We start from the raw sequence: 22567 nt of genomic DNA on the forward strand, positions 1-22567 counted from the left end.
ATTGAGAGGGTATATCTCATGCTATGTGTTCTTGGCACAAAAATCTTAAAATTTAAAAAAGATAAACATACACAGAATTTAAAACATTAAATGAATCTTACAAAAACTCTTTCAGGAAAAGAAAATCCATAATGTTCCTTGGGAAAATTAATATTTAATAGGGAAGAGCACATGAGATTCAAGAGTGAGTGATTGGGCCATTCTTCTGGTAGTGTAACCGAGCAAAAAGGGGCCCGTTCTGCTCACTGCAATCCAGAGTCAACCAATTGCAAACGAGTCAGAGGGTGAGAAAGGCAAGTTTATACAACTAGCTAGCATAATCGGAAAATGGTGGACTAGTGTCCTGAAGAACTATATCTTAAAATCATACAGAATCTTGAGGCAGTTATACAGGGGAAATGGGCAGGGAAGCAGGGGGTTTAGGGATGGCTAGCATCCGTGTGATGAACTTCAAGGTGCCACGTTATCTCTTTCTTCTGTCATTCGTGATGGGTACCAAGGCAGAGTTTTTCTTTCTGGAGGTCAACACGTTCCTGGGGGACTCAGAGAACAAAGTTATCCTTATCATGCCTGGGAGATATATGTGAGCAAGAGTCATAGAACTAGCAGATCATGTATTTTGCAGACGTGAGAGGTGCTTAATCATCTAGGCTACATGCAGCTAGAGTGCATTCTCAGAGACTGGTGACTCAGGGTCACAGTTACCATATTGCTTCCTTTCCCTGAGATGGCTTCCCTCGTGCTACCTTAAGATCTAGCTGTTATAGTAGGTATACTAACCAAAGAAAGGCAGTTATGAATCCAGGTCAAAAATAATAAATCTATAAAATAAAGACATGGTATAAAAGTGAAAGAGATTAAACATAGATAATTTCATCAAATAACAAAGTGTAATGAATACAAATAATTTTAACCTTGACAAGCAATTTCCTTCAAACTTTAGTGACACAAGATTTTATTATCTATGTAACAAAGAATCTTTAGGCAACTATAATATTGCATATGTTGCTTATTGGATTTCTGTTTTTAAAATCATCATGTACTTACGTTGAATGACTGGAAATTGCCTATATTCAGACATTTTTTATCTACAAAAGCAGTGATATGATTAAGCCTAATATAAAATATAAATATGTAGATTAAAAATTTTATTATGAAAGTGTTTTTATGGGTAAAGAGGTAACAAAGATAAAACTAAAAATAGCAAAATAACAGCAACATTTTGGGAAGGGAATGTGGAACAGAAAAGAAGGGATATATTGATATAACCCAGGTGTATTAAAACCATCAGGTAAAATGGTGTCTGAGGAAGACTAAGCCAGTGTAAGAACAAGGGTGCAGGGTAAACAGAGGTAGGAAAGGGAGAAACCTAGTTTACAGATTCTATTTTTCATCTAGCTTCCAATTTTATTTCATGAATCAAGTTTTATACCCTTATTTGTTTATCTTTTTTAATTCAAAGAAGCAATTATCACAATAAGAAAACAAACCTATGATGCCCCCCAGGGGCCTTAGCATCAGATTCCTTGATTTCTAATATCCTTTAATATCTTCTCTCTTTGGAAGGTTTCCAAGATGTAAGAGGGGAGGGAGAGGGGAAGGAGGTTTTTAAAAACGGCCTCTGGGGACTTTTCTGAAAGGCGGTAATATAGAAGCACTGCCAACCACTTTTCATAAGAATCAGTGGAGATCTACGTGTGGAATGGTGGTTTGAGGACCACAGACCCACTCCCCAGTGAAACAAGGTGACTAGTAAAAATTATTTTTTTTAATGAGACAAAGTCTTTGGAAATGTCCTAAGGGAGCCACTGTCCCCACCCCAGCTCAGATCAATGGCTCAGAGGTTTTGCCCAGGGAGAGGCAGACATTAAGCACAGAGAACCCCAAGCTCTCCACAAAGGAACTGACTTGATTCAGAACAGAGAGTAGAAAACTATCCAGAAATAAAATTAATTCTCACTCCTTTCCAAACCATGTCCTATGTGAAATGAGTAAACTTATTCTCATGGACTGAATGTCTGCTGTCTCCCCAGAAGTCACATGTTGTAGCCCTAAGACCCTTTGTGATAGTATTAGGAGAAGAGGCCTTTGAGGGGTAATTAGGGTGGATGAGGTCATGAGGGTGGGGCCCCCATGATGGGATAAGTGTCCTTATAAAAGGAGACACAAGAGAGCTTCTTTTTAATCTCTCTCTTTCCCTCATGTGAGGACACAGCCAGAAGGCAGTTATCTGCAACCCAGGAAGAGAGATCTCACCAGAACCTAACCATGCTGGCACCTTGATCTTGGAATTCCAGTCTCTAGAACTGTGAAAAATAAATGTTTGTTGTTTATTTTCTTATATGTATGTAAAGGCACCCAGTCTATAGTATTTTGTTATGGCAGCCCAAGCTGACTCATAAGCTTATATAAACCAGGGTAAATTACTTAAAATCTAAGAGGAAAATGTTACCAGCATTAGGGAAATAAGGAAAATAAGAATCTCTGAACATCCTTTTGAAATAAACATTTACATTTGTTAAACTTTTCTCCATTCAAATATGATGAAAGAACCCCCAATAAGGCTAGAGAATTAAGAGATAATCTATCGTAAAAAGCATGGTGAAATGTATCACTGTGTTGTTAAATATTTATGTTTAGGGCCGGCTCCGTGGCTTAGCGGTCAAGTGCGCGCGCTCTGATGCTGGCGGCCCGGGTTCGGATCCTGGGCGCGCCCCAAGGCACCACTTCTCCGTCCAGCGCGAGGCCGAGTCCCACGTACAGCAACTAGAAGGATGTGAACCTATGACACACAACTATCTGCTGGGGCTTTGGGGGGAAGAAAATGAATAAATAAAATCTTTAAAAAAAAAAAAAAAAAAAAAATATTTATGTTTAAAAAGTTTGTATGGCATCTCCTTGCCTTCTCTTAGAAACACAGGGACGTACTGTGGGCTCCATGAAACAGGAAAGGAGAGGTTACACACAAGAGTATCAAGCTGAGAAAAAAAGAGAGTTGAAGATGTTGAAAGTATGAGGGGGAAAGATACAACATAAATCAAAATGGCATTACAAGCTGAAAAGTGATTAGTCCATCTTGCAGGCTCAAATCAGTGATATGAATATCAACATTCATAACTTTTTTAGACTAGAATAAAGCAGAAGGAAGAATTTTAAAAAATACAAAAAAAAAATACATAAAGAAAGAAAACTTTCTTTAATTGGAAAACGACCTCAATTTACAAGGCAAAAAATCTACAAACAGACCTCCTTTACAGGAACATTGCCCCATTTTCAAGGCAAAATAAACCAGGAAGTAAGTACATGCATACACTATATACATACATTCTTTTAAATCATGCAGGCTGTATGTTTATAAAGACGTTTTAACAAAAAGTTGTTTTATATAAGTGATTGCTTCAATGGTAAAATTTGGTCAATCCTGGCGAATTTCAGACTCAGAAATTCACTTTGTACTGCAGAAATTTCTATTTAAAATAACTTATAGCTACTTGCCTTCCCGTTACTGATCAACCCTGTCTTTGTGTACATCTAGGTTGAGCTCACGTTCAATGTCTTGTCTGTTCTTCTCACTACCATGTCACCAGCGCAGCACGTTTTATATTTTCTTGCCAATCTTTGTGCCCTTTGTTAGGAGAAAGTACAAATCCACTCGAACGCAGCAGCTGTGTCCCATGTACAGCGGCTTTTGTTTCATAGTAATTGGGGCTGGTTCCAGATGGTAGTATTAATTACTGATTTCAATTGCATTTTGACTAATAGCAGTTCACATTATACAAATCTCATTCCCGAATAAATCGACAAATACATTCAGTCCGTGTTATGAAATCACACTCTGTGCATTAGTGCCTTACCAAACCAGGGGAGCAACTTATTTCCTCTCTGCTGCTTTAAGACGTCAGGATGGTTATCAATACTGCAGAACTGAAAAAAAAACTTTGGCCTCAGTCTTTTTCCACATTGTTACATGACAGGATACTAAGGAATAAGATCTGTAGAATTACAAGAGAAATAATCGTGACGCCTAAGTTATATAAGCAATTCAGTAGCTCATTACATCAATTGTAATGGTATAAATTATACTATAGAAAATATAGTATCAACTATAGAAAAGCTATGTAAAACTATAAACATTTTTATATTTTTGTTTATAACATATTTATACTATAAAACTGTAGTATAAACTATATTTTAAAAATGATGTAAGAAACTGCATGAACTACCTAAAAATATAAAATATACCAGGCTTAATGTGTGCTATGTCTAGACTCGTTAGAAAAAAACTTATCTGAAGTTATACTCCAGTTAGCTGAGTGATAAATCAGAAATGTGTTGTTGCTGTTCTTGCTGCTGTTTTGTTAGTTGGTTGGTTGATTTTTAGTGGCATTATGATATTAAATTATCGATGGTGAACACTGAGAACAAGTTCCATATAAGTTTAATAATAATAGTTGTCAACATCTATTGAGTTTCTGCCCTGGGTAAGCTCTTGTTAACAGCATTTGATGGAGATTAACTCATTTGCTTTTCAAACTAGCTCTATATAACAACAAAAATGTTTGACAAATAAAAAAATTTAAGTACCTAATGCCGTTATGAACAATTTCACAATGAAAGTAATTGAGAAAAATCGCATTATATATCAGCAGTAGGTAGGATATAAGCGTTAGTGTGAAAGTGTCTCTATATTTTACAGGAATTCAATAGGTACAATTTTAACTCCTATGTTGAAAACTAGAGTAATAAAAATGTTAATGTATATTTATAGTATTTAAATGCCCAGGCATTACTCCTTGAAAATTACTGGAGAAAAATATACAAAGAAACAGAATACATCAAACAAAAGAAAACATAAGACGATATTAAAATTAAAAATATGAAATAAGTTTACAGATTACCACCAAATATTTCTAGTATTACTATAGATATAAATAGGTTGAAGACACTATTGAAGGAAAATCTCTCTAAGATTATTCTAAAAAAATAAAAGAAAAAAATATGGAGTACTGCATTTCTGTGAACTAGCATTGAACAACTGAGAACCAAATTGAAAAACACAATACCACTACAATCACTCAAAAAAGAATGAAATATTTAGTTATAAATCTAACAAAACATGTAAAGGACTAATATTAAGAAAACGACAGAATGCTAATGAAAGAAATTAAAGAATATCTCAATAAATGGAGAGGCTTACTACATTCATGGGTTGAATGGGTTTTGAATACTCAAAATAGTAAAGATGCCAGTTCTCCTCAAATGGAGATATAGTTTTAATGTAGTTCCTGTTAAGTTCCAAGCAAAATTTTTGTCAATATAAATAAGCTTGTTCTGGAGTTTATATGGAAAGACAAGGGACTAGACCAGATAAAACAATTTTGCAAAAGAAGAATAAAGTAGGAGGTTTCACACTATGCAATTTTAGGACTTGCTACACAATCAAGACATTTTTGAATTAGCAGAAGGACAGCAACATAGATCATAAGAATATAATAAAGAACCCAGAAATAGACACATACAGTTATGGTCAACAGATTTTTTTTTTTCAACCAACTGATTTTTAGCAAATGTGCAAAAGCATTTCAATAGAGATAAAATAATATTTTAACAAACAGAACATCCATCGGCAGAAAATAAGCATCAACCTAAACCTCACACTTTAGAAAATTAACTCGAAATAGATCATAGATTTAAAATTAAAACTTAAAATATAAAACTCTGCGAAGAAAATATAGGAGACGATCTTCAGGATTTAGAAATAGGAGAAGAATTCTTAACCATGGCACCAAAAACATAGTCCATAAAAGGAAAAAAGTCAATAAATTGGACTACACCAAAATTAAAAAATGTTTGCTCTGTGAAAGCCCCTGTTAAGGAGATGAAATGACAAGCTAGAGTGGAAGAAACTATTTATAAGCCATATAACTGACAAAGAACTTGTATCCAGAAAATGTAAAGAATGCTCAAAACTCAACAGTAATAAACAATAAATAATAGATAGAAAATGGGCAAAAGATATTAACTGATACTCTACCAAGAGGGATATATGGATCATAAATGAGCACACAAAATGATGTTTAACTTCATTAGCCATTAGAATAATGCAGATGAAAACCAAAACTAGATTTCTCATACGTTGCTTGCAAGAACGTAAAATGGTATGGCCACTCTGGAAAAGAGTTTGGTGGTTCCTTATAGATTAGACATACACTTACGATATGATTAAGCAATCACACTCCTGTGCATTTATCCTAAAGAAATGAAAACTCATGTTGACATGAAAATCAGTACCCCACAAAAGTTCATCAGATTTGTTTAAAGTAGCCCCAAACTGGAAAGAATCAAATGTCCTTCCATGGGTGAACGGCTAAACACACTATATGTATCCATACAATGGAGTACTACTCAGCAATGAAATGAATAGAGCATTAATACAAAGATTATTACCTCTATATACTATCTGATAGTTAAGATATTTTTATCTGTGACTTGATGTCTTTGATGCATTTGGTGAATTCTCAGCCATTAATGTTTTTATCATTAATATTATTTTATTTTATCACATTATATTATGTCCTAAATACTATTATTTTATATAGATATTTATTTTGGAAAAGTAATGAGTATTATTACTATTATTGTTATATTATACATAATATAACAGAATATATTATCATATACATTGTTACCAATTATTAACAATGCTGTCATCGTTTTACCTAGTCAATGACTGTCCAGTTTTACCCCTGCATACATCCTTTCTGTTGCTCTTTCTACTTTCCTGCACCCATACCTACCAACTGGAATGATTTTCCATCAGCATGAAGAACAGCTATCGTAATTCTTTTCATTCATATTTTCTGGTGAAAATTTTTCTTCTCTTTTATTTTTCTGAAGATGGCTTATTTTGCCTTCATTTTTGAAGGCATTTCAGTGGAGATAGAACGCTTGGTTGGTAGTTATTTTTTTCTTAGCACTTCAGCAGTACCATGTCAACTGTATTCTCCTTGCTCCTTCAAAGTTAGTTTGTCTCTCTTGCTGCCTAAATTCAAGATTTTTATCCTTTTATCCTTTATGTGCTGGTTATTAAGTTATTGTCCTTCTGCTCCAAACACTCCCCTCCACTCTGCTTTGTGATGCAAGGGCTGGTGCTGTGCAAACTGCATTTCCTTTTCGCAGTGGATAAACAGAATGAGTATGTTGAGAAGACTTACGGCAGAGCAATGAGGGGGACCTTTAGTGTTTCTGTCAGCATCACCCCAGCCACCCATCTTCACCCTGACTATGGCGGGTGGTTCCATCTCTGTTTTCTCTGTGTTACTAGACCAGCCTGAACGTATCCCTCAGAAGACAGCGCTACGGTGCTCTCTCCTCCTAAGTCTGAGACCCATCCCCTACAAGTTCTTATCTACCTCCTAAGATACCCACACAGCTGTGCAGTGATCCAGATGTCTGGGTCCCAGCTTTTTGGGACCCTCCTCCAACTTTCTACATTCTCATAATTCCAGCCTTTCTCCTTTCTCTGCCATCACCCCCAAGCTCCTTCCTGAAGTCACTATCTCTGTGTTACACCAGGGTTCCCGTTTTGCCTTTTTAGTTCTCCAACACCTGTTTATCCAATTACCCATAAAGTTATAAATGTTCTCAGTTAAAATAATTCTGCCCTGACTGATTTATGTTATTTTTCAGCAATATAATGTACTTAAATATTGTTTTCTTTGTATTATTCTTTTCACTACTAAGAAAGCTATTTTTCCCTGACAATTTTGAAATAGATATTTGTGGAATGTACAAAATTTTTATTTTCTGCATATTTACTTCACAAAATATTCATTTAAAATACTAATATTAAATCGAATGCATTTTCAATTAATTTGGTTACTATAAACATAAAATCAATGTAACAAAATAAAAATCATCTTTATTAAGATATATGAGTATATAATTATGATTGGTATTATGTATTTTTTGGGCTAGGACATTATTGAAAAAATAGCGCATATCTTTGTCTTCTTCTGACTTTAATGGACTATTTCAATTATAATTAATTATATTCTCTTAGCTGCCAATAGGTATAATCGAGTTAAGGTAGTTTTTGTCTTCTCTAAGCTTACTAAAGAGTAAAATTCATTTCATTATTAGATTTCCTAACGTTGACCATTTTTCACCTCCTGGCACACATTCTTTGTATATACTGCTATTCAGTTGGCTATTATTTGTTTCGGATATTGCACATTTTACTAAAAGGTAAACTTGGCATATATACATACACACATACTCGTGTGAGATATACACATTCAATACTGACAGCATGTTTCCATAAGCCGCTGAAAATAGACCTGCAAACTTCCCCTCGCCACATCTCCTGTACATGTCTAAATAAGGTAAGAATTGTTGTTTCCTTGAAATTTAGTAAAATTTAATATAAAACAATCTCAGTCAAATATCTCTTTGGGTTACACATTTTTATTACCCGTCAAATTTTTCAATGGTTGTTGATTTATTCAATATTTATAATTATACCAGAAGTAATTTGGGTATTTACTTTTTGAAAATGTTGTTCATTTTATTTAGATTTCCCAATACATTACCGTAAAGTTGTCCACAGTAGGGTCTTATGATTTAAAAATTTTAAGTGAGTGGTTGCATCCCACAATATGTTACATTAAAACTTATTTCTAAGTTCATTTATTTCATGATAGATTGTCAGAGAACTGTGTATGTTAATGTGAGAACAACTTCTTTACTTTATTAATGATCTCATTCCCAAATTTCTGCTTTCTTTCTTAAATTCATTCCTTTCATTTTGTTGCTGTTATTGTTTTCTTAAGTTCTTATGTCAAATATTTTCCTTATTATTTTCAATATTTCTGGTCTTTCATTTCTAGATTTTCTATATTTTACCATTACTTCAAGGTTTTTAAGGAGAATGTTATTAAAATAAGTTCAAAGTGTTTTAGGATTTATTGTTGCATTTTGTTCTTAATATGCAGTTAATTTACCACTGAAGTAACTAATGTATTTATTTTCTACTTTGATTATTTTATATTTTCTTAGCAGCCTAGTCTATAGTACATTTTTTAAAAGTTGAAATTGCCTTTTTTTACTATTTAATATATTTTGATGTAAATTTGACATTGTCATTAATCATTATGTGTTTTAAAATATGACATCAATACAAAGAAAGAAATAGAGGGAAAATGTTACAAAATCTCTTAGGTTTACAAATTAGAAAATCAACGTGTCTACATATAACAATAACGTACTTCAACCATCCCATATTTATTTTATTTTATCTTCCATTTACATTGTCCAGTATTTTCAAAGCAAAAATAAAATTAGTGCTACAGAGAACGCTTGAAGCTAATTAAATATTTGAGACAAAATAAACAATCGAAAATCTTTAGAGTTTTACAATTTACAAGGCGTTTCCTCTTGCACTAGTTTATGTCGTTTTCAATACAGTCCCTTGAGCTATGCACTACCGATAGTCTCAACCAGTAGAGAGAGCAGCAACGGCTTCTCTAGGTAAGAAAACAGAGGGTCATACGGACTAGTAAATTTGTCTAAGAATCCTTGACCACGGCACTGTAAAATAAAGGCTCAAATAGTCTTCAAACAAGAGTGTTTCCTCTTTCCACTGTGAGACAGTAAAGGAAATTAATGACCAAGTACAACTGAGTGTAAAATGTAGGTCACGCTATCCGTTTCCGTTGTCGAGTTATCATCAGCAGCATCATGACTACACGCCGACTGACATGGAATAGGTCGTCGCCCGGTGCCGGGCTCTGGGCTGGGGAGTCTGTGTGCATTCTCCCCATACAATGATATTATTCCATCGTAAGATAAGGAGAGTGATGATTAGAGAAGAAAAGAGGTCGTCTAAGAATACCTGAGACTGGGGACTTGAACCCAGGGTATTGCTTCCATAATTCTTGTTTCTAATCTTTATGTTTAAACTATACAGAGTCATAAATCAATAGCGACCGCAAAATTAAAGTAACAGTATAACAATTTCAAAGCCATGTCTGGTCATAAGCTCCAACCAATAGACTATCCGTTTAGATGTAGAGAGATTTAATACAAAGGTGATGGGGTGGAGGGAGAGAGAAAAAATGGGTAGATTACCAGAAAAAATAAATATGTATAAGTCATCAATTACTTAAGACATTCTAAATACAAAGCCAAAAATTCCACTATTTCAATTTTCCCAAGTATTAATGAGTGTGTATGCGTGTGTGTGTGTGAATGTTTCCTAATTTTACAAGTGTGCAATTGTCTATGACTCTTGACAGCATTCCTACTGGGTGGATAGTTTACCCATCTCATATACGAGAAGACTAAAAGAGACTAAATGAATTGCCACATCACTCATTCTACACCACAGAAAAGAGACATTTGCTTCTGAAATCAAAATATAGGAAAACAGAAGGTCAGCTAACCAATAGAATACACCTGTTCCTGAAGTCACAGAAAATTTGAAACAGTGATCTTTTGTCTTCTGACATTCTGAAATGGACGAGCATGATACAGCATATAACTCAGTTGATGCAGAAATAAAATCCGAGACAGAAAAAGGGGACTAAGAAAAATGCTATGATGATTTGATTGTCTGTAGAGACTTAGATTCTGAAATGACCCACACACGTCTAAAGGTGGGATGCAACTTTAATCCAGATTCTGTGCCCCCAGCAATGTTGTTCCATAATCTAGTATTTTTTACTCTTTTTACAGAATGAATTAGAAAGAAAGCCCCTATATATTCCTTCACTGAAATTAATTATATGAGCGCATGTTTGACTCTAAATGACCATGATTTTCACTGTGATTTCACTGTGTTGCTCAGTTCTCTAACGGGAATAAATCCTTGTACTGTAGCAAACCATCAAATTCCAAAAATCAAGATGGAATAGCAGAATTATTGTGTGTGTGTGTTTGTATATTTAACAAAGCTTCCAGATAAAATAATAAAATTAATTGTGATGCATGTTTAAAGATATTTCTGGGCCTTCCAACATCAGCCTATGATGATTTATATATTGAGAATAGACACATGTAAGTATATCCATATCATCTTAAATGCTTAAATAGAAATGTTATACATATGGCTATGTTCTGGTTTGGGCACCAATAAAGAGGTCGGGGAGCATCCTCTGTAGCTAAATATTGGACAGAAGGTTCCTGAAAAATCCAGGGATTGCTGTCGGAAAGCAATTAAGATGAAGAAATTACATTAGCGGAGAGCAGATGCCATGTTCAGCGCAGTCACCTGTTTTTCATGCAGTCGGGGCTCACTGGTCTTTTATCTCCCAATAAACAAAAGACCTACAAACACCTGTCCCCTCCATCGTCAGGTGAAGTGGTTTATGTGAAGAGCAGGTAGAGAACCACCACCAGCTGCACTCAGCTCTTCATGTTCTCAGTGCGTTTCTGATGCTGCTGAGGGAAACCAAGGAAGCTGGACCGCTTATCCCCTTTTAGCCTGAGCCTCGCTGACGTCCACACACAAGCTCATGTGGTCTTTTTTAATCCAAAACCATTGCAGAGTGGCATGTGCTTTGGCAACTAACACTGTTTAATAGTAACAACCAATTTTTCTGGACTACTCATGCTTCCTGTCAATGAAACAGGTTGTTTTTTCCTCTCCTCTCTGACGAAATCGTAACATGAGCAAAACACTGAGCATAATTAGACAGAATTCTGTTTTAAATGATCAAGAAATCACATTTTTCTAAAACAAAAAAAAATGTTTAGCTCAAGTAATTTTCTTATGTAATAAATCCATGGAGGCCAAACATTAAGTACATTTTTTAAAATTTTGAATTTTATCATCCGCAGGGTCCTGACTTTTTAATTTTTTTTTACCATATCGTATTTTTACTTTTCAAATTGTTCCTTCTCGCACCTTCTCTGTAGAAATGTGTAGATGACTTTATTTATCTCTTCTTTGACACTTTAAAAATGCCTTTCTGTTTTTCAATTTAAGGATTCATTTCACCATATGGTCTGCTTAGCCTGATAAACCCTCCTGCACATTATGAAATAATTGTCGCTGTGGAAAACCATTCATCCCTCTATTGTTAAGGTGATGCCAGTGTTTTTACGAGCGCTGACCCTTCTCCAATTCCAGCAATTTATCGCTGAGCAGCCAATTTGTTTTCAACCTGCAACCTGGCGTGTATGAACTCTTTGCCATTGTGCATGTTGCCCCAGAGATCATTTTAGGTCACAAATGGGATGGTTTTATTCAAATCCATTCTTTTGGGAAGTTGAAATGAAGCAAACGTGTATGTCACTTATTCATGGTGTCACAAGTAAAAGCAATGAGAGTCTCTCAAATTTAAACAGAACTAAGCATGAAGTATTTTTCAAGAGCCTTACTCGTTGTGTGTAAATTGAACATAACAACACAGAGGGCAGATTCTAAAGTCGATGGTTGGGTAGGAACAGCATTGCCTACAAAGAAAAGCATATTTTATTTTTATGTGTATTTAATTTCTAGTGGAATTATTCTGCCTACTGCTTTGCTCAATTTGCAACTCTTGTTGGATTTTGTTTTTCCGCATGTTCACGTGACTTAAGTCCTAAACACGTATCATCTAAAAACACTGTAAAGTGTACACAGTGAGAGAAAGCAATAAAATGCTTTTCAAAACACTCTCTTCTTCCAGCCATCTCACTCTAAGTATCCAGGTCTCCCTCTGTATTTATTCTCTTCTGTTTCACACGAGCACACATTCCTTACTCTTCCTGCCAGACCATGTATTGATTCTACCACCTGGAATAGCTACACCATCCCGTTTACCAACCCCGCCTGTTTTATAAGAGCCCGGCTTTCTGATGAAGATGGATGGATCCATGAATTCTATTAGCCGTTAGCTCATCTGTCTACTGAACATACATATACCACACCTAGTACAGTATACACCAGACCTTTTTCTAGGTGCTGGGGTCCCTCTAGGATCACATGTGTTGATGATGGGGAAAGGAGAAAAAAAATAAATGCATAAATCATATTTTATCTAAAATAGTTTCTATTTTTACTTCATTAAACACAGTGACAAATAAAACATGAATTAATAGTTCCCAACTGAAATAAAAAGTTGGAAGACTTTAATACAACGTCCCGTTCTGATTTGAGAAGCAGCTTTGTTCTAGCCATGTTACAACTATGCTCAGTCATTACTATAATTTCTAATTATTTGATTTATTTTTCTTTGTGGCATTTTCTTCATTAGACTGAAATAAGTCAACAATTTGGGTGTTCTGAGATTTAACCCAGAAACTCAAATGTGCATTCAAGGAAACAAGGAATATTTCACTGAATACTTAGAACATACAGTAAAGTTAACCAGTGTTGGAACTAAAAATTATCTCCAATCTTGACTATCTCGAGTGTCCGGCAAGTATATGACAGGCAGTTATCTGTAAGTCTGAATGAACATAATCTTTTGTGAACAGTTAACCCCACTGACCATCCAGCTTCTGCATTCCAATGGGATCCCCTCCGGCTGGTCATTTACAAGCACACAGATGTCTCCTGGAGACTCAATAACGCCTCAGTGTGTGCGAAAAAAGTGACACAAAGAATCCAGCAGCTAGGGATGGTGACGGAGGCAAAGACAACAGAAAAGATTTTAAGCAATTAGATTTCTTTTGCCAGAAAATAGAGACTTGATAAATTAAGAAACAAAATTTCAAATAACCTATTGGTGAATAGGGTTTAATGCACTATGTACTAACTGGGATAAAGAAAAATTAGTACATAAGACTGTTACTTCTTTGATACAAAACAAGTCAGAAACAACATACTAATCAAAGTTGAAAGGCAGTTAAGTGTGGGATGAGAATACATGAAAGAAACACAAAACAACAGGTGGAAATACGCTCAGGGCAGACAGGAAGCACATGCAGGATTTTCCCCGAAATAAATAGTTTTAAAAAGGGGCATGGGTAGTTACTGGTTGTTTGGAAATGTTAAACATTTTCTTTGTATAATGAATGTGTCAAATAGTAATAATAATAAAAACAATAACAATAATAGTAATAGTAAAATGTATAATGATAACAACACCTTGCATATAGCACTATGTGCCAGCCACTGTTCTAAGCACCTCACAGAGATGAATTCACAAAATTATTCATGATTATGAAAATACTTATAGTCTTTACTTCAGCTCTGAACACCCGAGAGAATTTATATTTAATATAAGCTGCTACCATCAACAGTACAACTCGCCACAGTTACTGTATGGAGATTCCACTAGGCTGTCATTTTGCATGTGCTCCACCACCAAACCTTAGGACAACACCATAAAACACAAACCACAGAGGTCGTGATAGACTGCATTATGGAATGACTACAGTAAAGAGTTATACTGAGCACTTTATACATAATTCACAGAATTAAGCTTTCATAAAATAACAAAGGGCGTAAACATTACAGGAAGCCCAGACCAAGTCAGGCCCCGATTATTAATTCTCATAGCACTCTGCACCTTCGCCATTCTCACCAGAATTTTAATCACTTCCTTTTTAATTGTTCAATTTATTTCCCACTCCCGCCTTTCTATGAGCTCCATAAAGAAAGGGAACCTGTTTGCCTTGTCATCACTGTCTCATTGAAGTCTAGTGAAGAACCTGACGCATTTTCTTCTTTTACCATCTGAACCATTTTTACGTGTAGAGTTCGGTAGTGTTAATATATTCAAAATGTTGTGCAACAGATCTCTAGGACTTTTTCATTTTCAAAACTGAAACATTCTGCTCCTTAAATACTAACCCCCACTCCCCCAGCCCATGGCAACCACCTTACTACTTCGTGTTTCTGTGACTTTGACTGCTTTAGATACTTCTTATGACAGGAGGGAATCCCACAGTCCTTGGGCCTTTGTGACTGGCTTATTTCACTGAGCATGTTGCCCTCCAAGTTCATCCATGTTGTAACATGTGTCAGGATTTCCTTCTCTTTTTAAGGCTGAATAATATTCCATTGTATGTGTATACCACATTTCTTTATCCTTTCATCCATAGATGGTTGCTTCCAACCTTTGGCTATAGATCTTGCTTTGAATTCTTTTGAATATATACCCATAAGTGAGATAATATGGTAATTTTATTTTTAATTTTTTAAGGAATCTCCATATTGTTATCCAGATTGGCTGCACCATTTTACATTCTCACCAACAGTGCACAACGGTTCCAATTCCTACATATCCTCACCAACACTTGTTATTTCCCATTTTCTTGATAGTGGCCATCCTAATCTGTGTGAGGAGATATCTCTTTGTGGTTTTGGTTTGCATTTTCCTAATGATTGGTGATGCTTAATATCTTTTCATACACCTGTTGACCATTTGTATATCTTCGTGGGAGAAATGTCTATTCAAGCCTTTGCTCATTTTTTAATCAATATATTTGTTTTTTGTTGTTGTTGAGTTCTGGGTGGTCCTTACATACTATGGATATTAACACCTTATCAGATATATGACTTGGAAATGTTTTCTCCCATTCCATTGGTTGCCTTTTCACTCTGTTGATTGTTTCCTTTAATGAGCAATTTTTGAGTTTTATGTAGCCCAATTTATCTATTTTTGCTTTTGTTGTCTGTGCTTTTGGTGTCATATCCAAGAAATCATCACCAAGATCAATGTCATGAAGCTTTTCCCCTATATTTTCTTCTCGGAAGCATATAGTTTTAGGTCCTATGTTCAGGTCATTAACATATATATTAGCCCGTACCCCAAGTAATGCAGAAATTGGTATCTGGAAGTGTTGTATTGATACTATAAAAACCTAAAATAGGGGCCGGCCAGGTGGTGTAGTGGTTAAGTTCACACGCTCCACATCAGCGGCCCAGGGTTTGTGGGTTTGAACACTGGGCACGGACCTACACATTGCTTGTCAAGCCATGCCATGGCAAGCGTCCCACATATAAAGTAGAGGAAGATTGGCGCAGATGTTAGCCCAGGGCCAATCTTCTTCAGCAAAAAGAGGAGGATTGGCAACAGACGTTAGCTCAGCGGGCTAATCTTTCTCACCAAAAAAAAAAAAAAAAAAACTAAAATATATGAAATCGTCTTGATTTTGACAGCAGGAATACAATAGACAAAATTTTTACTCTAAAAAAATTGATTATCCTGGCTGTGCCATACAAACATTTTTTTGTTTTTTAAGTACTGGATAGCCTGAAATGCATTAAAGGCAGAATTCTTCTCTATCAAGCTTGTAGTCCTAGGGAAGATAGTAGAAACATCAAAATACATTTTTGGTTTTGCCCTTCATTAATACTTTCTCAAGATACTAGACCAAGATTAAGTAAGACAAGAATTAGCTGGCTGGAAAGCACAGATGGAATGGCAATACGGCTTTGCTAAAGGAACTTCTCTCAGCCTGTGGTCAGAAAATAAAAGAGGAGATTCCATAGACTTAGGGACTCTGAGAAGACCACGTAACTACTATGGTTACTTTTTACTTCTGGAACAGAAAACCTACCAAGTTTTTGAAGGAATTTATTTGCAAAGGAAACTGCAGCAACCCTTCATAAAACAGCCTTTGACAGATTGATTCCTAAAGGCAATCTGTGAACCCCAAACCTACAGCATCAGGAAACAGGTTGCTCCAACAGCACAGCCCCACGTGGAATCATAATCTGCAACTTCCACTTACAATGGGCAGTGCTGAAGGAAGATTTCCCTGGGAATCCTCAGAATAATGGGGTGCACTGAAGAAGGGAGTTCCCCCAGCCAACTGAGCCAGAGTCCGGCCTAGGAATTCCTCACATTTTCCAAGCAGGTGTCTTTGCAGACCTTGTCCATACAATCCCATCACGACTCCATATTTCTCAGGCTTCCACTTGGGGGATCTGCATTTTTATAGCAGTTACTCTTGTCTCACTCTCCTGTTTTATACTGGATGGACAATTGAACTGGGCACACTTGCTAGTGGTACCTTGGATTATCTCGTTAGGGGAGGGGCTATTTGATTTCTCTGTGTGTGAGGAGAGGGGTCTGTGTGCAAACCTCAGTGGCCAGACAATGGGAGATACAAACTGTCCCCAAATACTTATTCTTTTCTTCTTCCTTTTAGTTTGAGCTGGGTACATGGGCTTATCTAACACCAGGATGACAGGGCCACACAGGAAAGGAACCGGGGTCCGTTCATGACATCACAGGACACAGCCGCCTACCCTCACTGGGCGGCTGGACTCAGGACTCCTGAGAACCAAGACCGTCTATCTTAAATCGGGCACTGTATCCTGGGTCTTTAGCAGAGGCTGGTACCTTAATAACGCATCATCATTATCTTATAAAAACATTTCTATAGGAACTGGGTCTATTTCTACACATTAATATTTGCTCCATTGATTTGTCTCTTTGTTCACATACATGTGACATATTTTTTTAACCTGTGATAGCTTTATTTTATAAACACTTAAAACATTCAGATGAGTCTTTTCTTTTTTCTCCTTTTTTCATAATTTTCTCTTTATTCTTGCAAGTACATTTTTTCTCATAAATCTTAGTATATTTCTAAGGAAATATTTTTTATGTTTTATCAGAGTTATTTTATTTTTACAAAAATACTTAGGAATCTTTGAGATATATTTGATTCTCAGCTTTTTATCTACTCATAGGGTCTACTTTTCATTTATTCAAACCCCACTGGCTTTGTCGTTCTGATGATGTAAATGTTTTTTCTTTCTCTCTTTATATCTTATAATATGGTTTGGACAGATTAAATATATTCTTTTATACCTTGTCTACATTTTTAAATATATTGACATAAAACTGTGAGTAATTTGATCTTATTATTAGTTGTAACATCTGCAATACTATCTTTTTTAAAAAATGTGTAGCATTACTTGTTTCCTTTCTCTCTCTTAAAAAGTTAATTCCGTTTACTAAGTGCTCTAGGAAAATGTATTACATTATCAATATATTTTATTCTTTTTCTTAATTTATAAACTCATTTCATTACACTAGTTATGCACATTTATTGAAAAAAAATTGTGACATGCCAGATAACAGATAAGCAAAGAAAAAAGTCACTTCTGATCAGGACATCTGGAGATAAAATCTGTTAACACTTTTAGGTGTGAATGTAAGTGTTTACATGTGTGAAAAGTTTTTCTTACCAGTAAACATATTCCCTAAATATAATTTTAATAGCTACTTAACATTCCATCGTACAAACACAGTTTATTTAATCCTACTTGGAGCATTTGAGTAGTCTGCAATTATTCACACCTTTAAATAATGTTATGATGAAGACTCTCATAGAAAAATAGAGATGAAATGAAAATTATTTTGCCAAGTTCCAAGAAAATTAGCCAATTTGGAATTTAACTGAAACTATGGTGTAAAATTGGAAGGAATTCTCACTCCAGTAGTATTGAATTTTCCTATCCTGAAACATGACACCTCTCTTTTTACTAGGAATTTCTTTTATGTAGAACTCCACTGTCCTAATGTCAGCAAGTTTCTTTTGTTTCTTTTCTTTTACTAGAACTTAGGTAATTTTTCTTTTCATTTTGCTGGCCAACATCATCAGTGCAGTTAATCATAAGCACTGATCTCTCTCCCACTGTCTGTCTCTCTCTCTCTCTCTTTCTCCCTACCCACCTCCCTCAAGAATTATTCTTGTAAGCTCAGTTGCTGAGCTCAGCAATAATTACAAACTATATCATATATATTTTTCTAAAATTTAATGGTGTTACATCAGTACATCTATTCAGCAATAGTGCTCAAAGTGAAACTAACAAATGTCTTTTAAAATCTATAGGTTTGTCTATATGTCTTTCCTCTTTTTAATCTATTAACATCATGAATTTTATGAAACTGAACTATCTTTGCATTCCTTGCATTCTTGGCATGAGTTGGACATGTTCAAGGCTACCATGTTACTTGATGGATGATGTACCACGTAATAATTAGTGGGGCAACAGAATGGGATATACTTTGCATATAGTGTGAGAGAAAATTACTAATTGACTATCTGCTGTCTAGTAGAAGAGAGATATCTTGAAGAATAATAATCTATGTAAATAATTATAATTCTGGTAAGTACTAAACTAAAGAAGAGTATTGCAATCTGATAGGAGAATCTGGTCTTGGCTAGATGCTCTTTTTTTCTTATAATTGTTGGAATTATTTAATAGTTATAGGTATTAAAACTATTGTGGCTATATACGTTGTCTTTCAAATTTGTTCCTGTCTTTTGTCAATTAATTGTCCAAAATTTTGATCACAATACCTGATTAGTTCTTTCCTTTATTACTCATTCTTTTCCATGTTTGTATAGAAATCTCTTCACCACCAAGCTATAAATATATTTCCTGAATTTCTTTTTTTAATATTCTCAAATTTTTTAGTTCTCATTTATGTCTTTAATGTAGCTGGAAAAATATATATATACACATTTTCTATCTTGGAAGTTAGGATGTCTTATTTCTCAGAATTGAAAGCCACCTGTTCGCAGCCCGTTTACATTCAGTATCACGTTGTTGTTCTCATTTGCTTCTATCCTGTTCCAACATATGTAAGGGTCTATGCTTATAATTGCTAGGTTCTCCCTTTGATTTATTTTTACCCTTGCAGCATTAATGACACCTTTGTTTGGAAATAGGCTTAATTTTTTTTTTTTTTTTTTTTATATCTGGAGGAAAATTTCACCCTTCCCTTTCTTTTTTCCTGATTGTTGTGGCTATTCTAGGATCATAATCGATTACATTACTGTCAAATCCATCCATAGACATCAGTGTGTTGCAAATGGAAATGTTTAATTGTCATTCCTTTTCTTGACAGTACAGGTATATCTCTTGATTAATTTAGTTCTTTTTGTGTAATCCAAGAACATTTAAGTAATTCTTTGCAATTTTTCTTCACTACGATCTTCCTAATTTGTGAGACTTATTTATAGATATTCTATTTTGTTGCTCTATTAAATATTAAGTAAATTATTTTTTATCATACACTTTCTAACCTGTTATTCTTTAAATAAATTCTGTTCAAGTTTTTTGTATATTGATCTTGCATCCAGAAAGCATAATCTATTGTCTCATTCATATTGATGGCTCATCTGTGAATTATATTTGCCTCTATGGCTTTCTATAGCATATAAAACCCTGAATCAGTCTACAGACAAACATTATAGCTGCCTGTTTTCAGACCTTTGCTATTAAAGAATTGTTGGAGCAACCCAAAAGCAGCCTTGCAGATGCCTCCATTTCCATTTCAACTGTCATTTCAGAATTTTGCTCATAGTTATTATATATCTAGAAAACCTAGAGAATCTATAAAAATAATTCAATATTAATTAATGCAACTGTGAGGACCTTTTATGCACCTACAATTAGCCAACACTCTCTGCTCCATAAAGTAATCACTATCCTAACTTTGAATTCTCTAGATTAGTTTTAGGTGTTTTAAGACTTGATATAAACAACATATAATATTCTTTTCCTGGCATTTCTGGCATTTAACTCAGCATTTTGCTTGTTAAATGTATCTATTTTTTTGTGCATTAGCTGTAGTTCATTCATTTTCTTTGCTACATACTAGTATCCCTCTGTATTAACACACCATAATTCATTTATCTATTCTACTGCGGATGGAGATTTTTATGTGTCATTTGATGCATATATGTGCAAACATTTCTATCTGATCTATCTCTAGAGTGGAAAAACTGGGCTACATTAATACATAATATTCAATCACTTACACTTTCACCAGCAGTGTACCAGAGTTCCCGTTGTTCCACATCCTTGCCAACACTGGGTTTTAAAAGTCATTTTTTATGCCACTTTAGATAAACTAGTGGGAACGTAAACCATATCATAGTGCACAGACTTGCATTGCCCTACTTAGTAATTAAGCATCTTGTTTTCTGTCTGGATACATTTGGATGTCGTTTTATGAAGCAACCACGCCAAAGTCTACTGTTTTGCCCATTTGTTTTCTATAGGACCATTTGTCTTTTTCTTAGTGATGTTCAAAATTCTCTATATGCTCTGAGTACGAGCCTTTGTTGGTCAAATATCCTCTCCTACTCTTTGGCCTACCTTTTCACTCTCCAGATGGTGGTATCTTTTAATAAAGAGAAGTTTTTCATTCTAAGGTAGATTGTATTTATCAATCATTTCTTGATAGGTTACTATTTTTAATGTCCTATGTAACAAATATTTCCCTACTCTAAGACCATAAAATTTTTCTCATATATACACTAGATATATAATATATATTTTATATTTATTTATTATCAGTGGCTTTGTTGGTTTGCCTTTCAAATTTAGATTTACAATTCACCTGGAATTGATCTTTATGTATGGTGTGAGGTTAAGGTCAGGTTTTGTTTTTTCCGTCTAACTGACCCAACAATATATACTGAAAAGATCTTCCTCTTTACCACAGCTTTACAATGCTATCTTGGTGTCCATGTATGTGTGAATCTATTTCTACATTCTCAATTCTTTTTGTATATATTTCTAGCTGTACCAATACCAGTGTCATAATTACTGGAGAATTAAGTATTGATATCAGGTGGTATAAGTCCTTTCACTTTTTCTTCTTCCAAATTTCCATGGTTACCCTTCGCCATTTGTCTTTTAGCTCGTCAAATTAAACACACGTGCTCACGCATCTCACAAGCACGTTGAGATTTTAATTGAGATTTCATTGAATCTACAGAGAAATGTTGGTAAAATTGGATATGTTTACGATGTTGAGTCTTCCATCCTACGAACACCGTGTGTCTCTCTCCATCTATTTGATTCGTCTTTGTTTTCTCTCAATGATGTTTGATAAGCCCTTTCTGCATTACACAAACCTTGCTGGATGTCTCCCCACTTATTGGGTGGATTTTCATGCCATTCTAAGTGCTCTCTTCTCAAATTTCAGTTCTTAACTGTTGGTGCTGACATAAAAATACTACAGTTGTCTACACTGACCGTCTGTTGAGCAGACTTGATGAACTCCATTATAAACTTGATAGAAATATTTTCAACCTTTTCAGGTTCCCATCATACCACCTGTGAATAATGACAGCTTGTTTTCCCTTCCCTTCTTTATGCCTTTTCTTTCTTTGTCTTGCCACATTTCACCATCTAGTGGATATCATTGTTTTGCTCCTCACATCAAAGCGAAAACCCTAATCATTTCACCCACAAATATAACGTTGAATACTTTCAGATATTCTCTATCAGATTAAGGGACTTTCCTGTCCATTCGTAGTATGCCGAGAGTTATTGTAAATAGATGATAAACTGGAATAAATACTCACGTGATTTTACTTCTTTACTCTGTCAATGTGGTGAATTATATGATTGATTTTCAATCAATAAGCCAACCTTGCATTAATGATGCAACTTGATCATGATGAAGTATCTTCTTTACATATGGTTTTATTAAGTCTCCTAATATTTTATTTTTTGTACCTCAATTCACGAGTGACATTGATTTCCTTTCTTAGGTTCTCCTTGAGAGATCTTAGTGTCAGGAATATGCCGGCCTCATTAAATGAACTGTCAAGACGACTCCTCCTTTTTTTTTTTTAAAACGACTTTTTTTTT

The sequence above is a fragment of the Ceratotherium simum genome, chromosome 32 (genome assembly GCF_057802395.1).
Source record: "Ceratotherium simum simum isolate JZ-2026a chromosome 32, ASM5780239v1, whole genome shotgun sequence".
Classification (NCBI taxonomy): domain Eukaryota; kingdom Metazoa; phylum Chordata; class Mammalia; order Perissodactyla; family Rhinocerotidae; genus Ceratotherium; species Ceratotherium simum.